This window comes from Petaurus breviceps, unplaced genomic scaffold (genome assembly GCF_028583685.1).
Source record: "Petaurus breviceps papuanus isolate PSGF00001 unplaced genomic scaffold, PetGlider_PUasm1.0 90734, whole genome shotgun sequence".
NCBI classification, from domain to species: Eukaryota; Metazoa; Chordata; class Mammalia; order Diprotodontia; family Petauridae; genus Petaurus; species Petaurus breviceps.
The window spans coordinates 5,514,360-5,520,436 of record NW_027187327.1 but is presented as its reverse complement, the minus strand read 5'-3'; the positions used below and the strand labels follow the sequence as shown (position 1 = coordinate 5,520,436).

The window sequence follows — 6,077 nt, the reverse complement described above, 5'->3', positions numbered from 1 at the left end:
GAAAATGTAGCCTTCTTCCAACAATAACACCGAATTTCTTCACAATTCATTGCTTCTCTTTGAAGCAAAGCCATTTTTCTGTCATCACACTCTTTTCTATATGACATAGTAGATAAAGGGAGCCAAGAAGTTCTGGGTTTGAGTCCTTCCTCTGACACACAAACTGAATAGATTTGGGTAATTCACTAACTTTGGTATCTATAAGTTGCAGAGGAAAATACCTCTGCCAATGAAGTGATCAGTCTGATTCTATATAAAATATTCACTTTTGATAGACTTAGCCCTTCTCAGCAATGCAAGGACCTAAAACAATTCCAAAGGACTCATGATGGAAAATGCCATCCACATCCAGAGAAAGAATTATGGAGTCAGAGTGCAGAGTGAAACAGATTCTTTTCTTTTTTTTTTTTTTCTCCTATGCAACATGACTAATTTGAAAATGTGTTTAATAGGAATGTATGTGTAGAGCCCATATCAGATTTCATGCTGTCTTAGGGAGGAGGAGGGGAGGGGGAAAATTTAAAACTTAAGGAAATATTGAAAATTTTAAATAAATTTTTAAAAATTAAAAATAAAAGTATTATGTGAGCAATCATTCACTCAAACCAACAGCTCATAAGCCCACATGGTTGTGCTTATTTTTAATAATCAAAGGACAAAATTAATTCAAAGCAAAAGGTATTTAATGAGATAGATTAGTTGTTGGAGTTTTTTTAAGTAGCAATCATGCTTTTTACTCCCAAACCCAGAGTATGTTCTCCAACAAATCAAAACACCATGAGAATGAACACATAAGGAATGTATCTCAAAGAGGCATATATAGACAAATATGGAGGGCCACACAGGTTGGGTGCATGCAAGGTCAATGTACACATATGAAGGGATAACACATGTCCCCAATGCTTCACATCGATGTCTCTCTTCATACTGCTTCTTTGGATCCTTCTTCCCACCCTAGTGGTACAACCTCTGTGTCAGTCTCAAGTTTTTACTTCTCCTTCTGTTTCTATGGTCACATGATTCCACTAGTCATGAGATTGTGGCACCTCTATTTTCAGCTCCTGGCTTCAGCTAGACTGCCCACCCTTTTTTCATAGGTACACTCCCCACTACCCCACCTCCTTCAAACCAGAAGATTTGTCTTCTCTGAAATGAGCCTCAAAAGTGTTGTTGACATTGATCTGGAAATAAGCTTCCTTTAAGGGTCAAGATGGTGAGGTAGAAGTCGATAAAAATGTCATTGGCATGTTAACAAGTTACAATCAGGGAAAAGGTTGAGAATTAATTGTTGGTACTTGGTAGGACAAATGTGTATAAACTCAGAAAGTCTGGGTAATGGATAAAGAACACTGTCCAGAGTTAGAGATTAAGAATTTATCAGTTTATCTCCAATACCCATGAGGAGATAAGGCACCCTCATTCTAAATAACAGGGCCAAGGTCTTTAGAGGGGAATATTCCTAGATTAAAGCCTAAATCCACAAAAGGATCCCTTAGGAACATTTAGCTCCTTTGTTCTATGATCCACTAGCCATCTCTTATTTGTTCTTTTTAGTGAATCACTCAGAACAAGTGTGCTATGGGAATTTCTGGGACCAGTCACTTCTCCAAGACTATCTCCATATAAATTAATAAATTGGCATTCTAGTTCATAAATCCATTTTTATGGCTTTGGCTCTGGGAGGTTTTCTTCTTACCAACTTACCCAGTATTTCTGAACCTAAAAAGTCAAAAACCTGGGTCTGGTGAATTTTCCCCTCAAAAAAAAAAAAAAAAGAGGTGGGGGGGACATAGCCATGTCCAAGAGACCAAGCCCAGAGAAGTCAGCGATTTTTTTATGAAACATTAAGAATCCCAGGAAAAGACTTCACCAGTATCAAAATATTCTGGAAATGGTGCCAAAGCCCCAAAGATAGCTCTGTAAAAGCTTGACTGTAATAAGTCCTATGACTTTCAAATGTTCCAGCTACTCAAAATGGGGATGGGATGCTCTTCCATGGGAGCCTGGGTGAAATTTGGTCTCAAGTAGCAAATTATCCCTCCCTCACTCACTCACTCACTGTGGCTGTAAGACAGTGTGGTAGCCAAAGAGAATGCTGATTCTCTTGGCATTAGTAGAAGAGGCAAATTACCTCTCAATCCATGATGAATCATTCTGGACCAGCCCATGGCCACCTCTACTCTGACAAAAATTCTCAGTTTATATCAGAAGGAATGCACAAGCAACAGTCTCATTCTAGGGCACATCCTGGACAAAGCCACATGACAAAAATCAGAACTTTTAGCCAGAAAAGTCTCTTTCAACTATAGATTGTAAATATTTGGTAGGTTTGGGTGACAAAGTACTTGAAATGCTGCAGAAAGGGAAGCCCTCCAGTATTTAGGATGGTGGTGTTCTTCCTTCATTTTTGAAGACCAATGACAGCACAGATATCTTCACTTTGGATTTGTGGGGGCTCAATCCCTCTTCTAGAACCATCAAAGTCCAATGATAAGACAAAAGTCAGGATACTAGAAATGGCCTGGGATTGATGACCTTTATGTCTTCCGTGTCTGTCCAAACTCTGTGCTCCACATAACCTTCATCCTCCTTCATGGCCATTGGGACAAATTGTTCCCATCTTCTGGGAGAAGCCTTCACATACTTGGGATAGGTATACCCCTAACTCACCAACAGGTTTAAAGCCTATGGGCTACCCTCAACCTGGTTTAGCCTGACTTCAGAAAGGGTTTACCAGTATGTTTAACACTGTGTGTGCTACAGTTTCTTGGGATCAGAGGTGAGAGTTGGGTGACAAGTAGGCACCAAAGGTAGGTGAATATCTCCAAAAAGTGCTCAACAAGTCCTCGGAGGTGCTGGTCCTCCCTTAATAGCTCCAAACACCCTATTTAGGATATTGCTGAGAAGGCCAATTACCTTATCAATAAGTTGATTAAGAAGCTCTCTTTTGCTCATTTTCCGAGGTTATGATTTACAGTTCCAATTTCAGGGAGTGAGGGTTAGTGAGAAGACCATACTGGTACCTGGCTACCTTCCTGAAGACAGGAAAGGAGAATCCAAAAAGGAGGTGATCCAAAGAGGGGATATGTTTGGGAAACTATGCATAGGACTTCTTAGAAGGATGACATGTTTCTAAGGCAACCTGTTAAATGGGAGGAAAAAAATATTACAGGTCATCTAGGATAGAGGTCTCCAAATTTTTTAATCATGCACCCCCAACCAAAAAAAAATCTTGATCATATACCCCCAAAACATATGTATGTCGGAAATCTTAAAGTATTAGAGAAAAATGAAGTTGATAATTTTATTAATGGTACAAAAACTCATTCTCACTAAAATAATGATACTTTTAGTGAGAACAATGCTATTGAATATGCTTCATTATATTTTAAGATCTCAGTTTATCATTTTGTGATACAATCATTGAAAGTCTACTTTTAGGCTCAATTGATTTTCATATTTCATTTCAATAGCCAGAGCTGAACATACATATATGTAGGTGTATACATGCATCATTCCCCATGCTTACTGAATTATGATAGTCATTTTTAAATCTCATCTACTGGTCTCGAAAATGTTCATTAAAATTTACTTAGCAAATTTCTATCTTGTAGATATAGCTCTTGCAAACAAATTGAAAGGTGGTATATTTTTATATTAAAAAAAAACATTAAAACCGACTGAAACTTTGGAAGACTTTTTTTTAACAAGTTAGAAAATCCATTTTCCAATTTAAATGGGAAGGTAGGAGAGTCTTTATATATGATATACATACATCATTTTCAATAACCCAGTAAAATAATAATGAAACCTTTCCAAATATTTCTTTACCTATCACAAATTTCTTTCCCCTCCAAAAAACGTCACTTTTCCAATGATTATATCATGTTTTGCCTTGAAAGGAAAACATTTAGGGTGCTTTTTACCTCCAACAATATCTGCTAATTGTCACACTGAGAGCCTTATACCATCACAAAAGAGGTCAGCAAATTTGGAACACATCTTAATAAAAGATGTACAACTCATCTTTGAATTCCATATCTCTTTATGAGTATTTTGCCATGAGATAACCAATAAGCCTCTGCATGGCATGAAAGTTTTTCATGGTCACTCCCCATCTCACTACATAAAAATGCTACTTTAAGTTCTTAGTTTTATAAGGCCATCTCCTATAGCTCTCTATTCAGTTCTGCCTACAATTTCTTTTACTATAATGACCTATATGTAAATGACTTTGACACTTGGTGCCTTTTCTATAAACTAATCCTGGAATCTTTCCATTCCAGTCAATACATTCACCATTTTGGAACCACTTGCAGAGGTTCCTCCCCCCCCACACCCAATAGAACATTTTTATTTGAAAATTCATTTACTACTAATAATACATCTTCTCTGTCATACACTTTTGTTAGTGACTCATGAAAGAAAAAAATCTTCTCTATTACTGCATCTAGCAAATACAAGACATACTAGAAACATCTGTACTTTCACCTAACTGCATAGCAAGCCTTCCCAAACTATATAATATGTTCTAGTTTGAAGGGGGGGGGTTGTTTGGACTCTTCAATAATGTTTTCTCTGTGTCTTCTGTCAACACTTGCTGACAAAGCAATATAATGCCAAGTTGGGGGTGGAATGGGTGTGTATTATTTTAAGTCAGTATTACAGGTGCAGCAAGAACAATGCCTTCCCCGACTGTGATGTGTTTTGACTTTCCATAATGGCTTCTACAAATATATTAAATTTAGTGAAATTTTATGAAGTCCTGGATCGAGTATTATAACACCTTAAACAAGGTTAGATATAGATACACACACATATGTATATATTGTACAGATTTGTCCTCATGTTCTGGATAAGCACTAGACTCTATGTTAGACCGTGTGCAGATCTTTTGCAGGTCTCAAAAATGCTTTTTGCATTTCTTTTGTAACCCCAGCACTTAGCACAGGGCCTGGAATATAGTAGGTGCTTAATAAATGCTTGTTGACTGAATGTCTTATATAAGATATTCTGCCTCTTTCAGGTCCTTTTTCTAAGGGGCAGTTCATGATGAAAGGAATAGAAAATGGATTTTGTGTAAAGGAATAAAATACTGATTGTTAAATGATGTGGGATATCATTGTTATTATTGATGAGCATTTTTGATATCTAATACATGAAGAAAAAAGAACCATGTTTTGATATACACTACTCATATGTCTGAAAAACATTACCAGATAGGATTTTGGACAGTTTTGGAAAGAAAATGATCAGTAGCAGAGATTTGATGACTTCAGTCTTTGTCAATAAGGTAGAACTTGGAAATAGTCTACTGTTATAAAAAGTCAGAGAAAGATCTTTAAAAAAAAAAAAAAGGAAGGAAAAACTAGAAAGATATGAACATAAAGAAACAGTGTCAAAGACCCCAAGGCAATATAAGCTACTTTATTGAAAACTCCATGAGCTAGAAAGCAAAATGGGCACTCTTTTCTTCCCTAATTTTTATATACATGTTTTATAGTAAAAAAGAATAAAACTAAGAAAATCATAAATCAAATCTTTGGTATTTTTAAGAGGCTTCAGTTTGGTAGGGGAAACCTTAGGAGTTGTGATTTTTAAAAAAATGAATACACCCAATTTGAAGTAAAAAACGAGTCAGTACACTCATTTAAGTCAGTGAGCAGAAAGGTACCAGGGAAGCAACAGCAGGGGAGAAAGAAGATTCTGAAAAAGAAGCTTTGAAGGAAGAAGGGGGCAGTGGGAGGAGCAGGTGCTAGATGATGTTCAACACAGCCATGACCATTAGAAGCTCTCCAATTATACAAGACTTTAGCTTAACTATCATGGTTGGTTGGAGAGAACAGGCTTCATTGGTCAAGAAGTTCAGTGACAGCTATTACTTTTCTGAACCACTTAATAACAATTTTTTAATATGTTAATATCTATATTTCAACATATTTTAATCTTCTTTGTAATCCTATGTACTTTATACATTTAAAAAACATTCTTTAAAAGGGTTCATAGACTTCACCAGACTGATAAAGAGGTCACACACACACACACACACACACACACACACACACACACACACACAC

The 6,077-nt window shown here is 36.5% G+C and overlaps 1 long non-coding RNA gene across 2 annotated transcripts in view; it reads right to left on the bottom strand.

Moving 5' to 3' along the window:
• Positions 1 to 413: 413 nt before the first annotated feature.
• LOC138145357 (uncharacterized) overlaps positions 414 to 6,077 on the bottom strand; it is a 13,744-nt gene continuing 8,080 nt past the window's right edge. For both annotated transcript variants that reach the window (XR_011164197.1, XR_011164198.1), the window contains exon 4: positions 414 to 3,142. This is a non-coding gene — a long non-coding RNA (uncharacterized lncRNA). The remainder of the gene's footprint in view (positions 3,143 to 6,077) is intronic.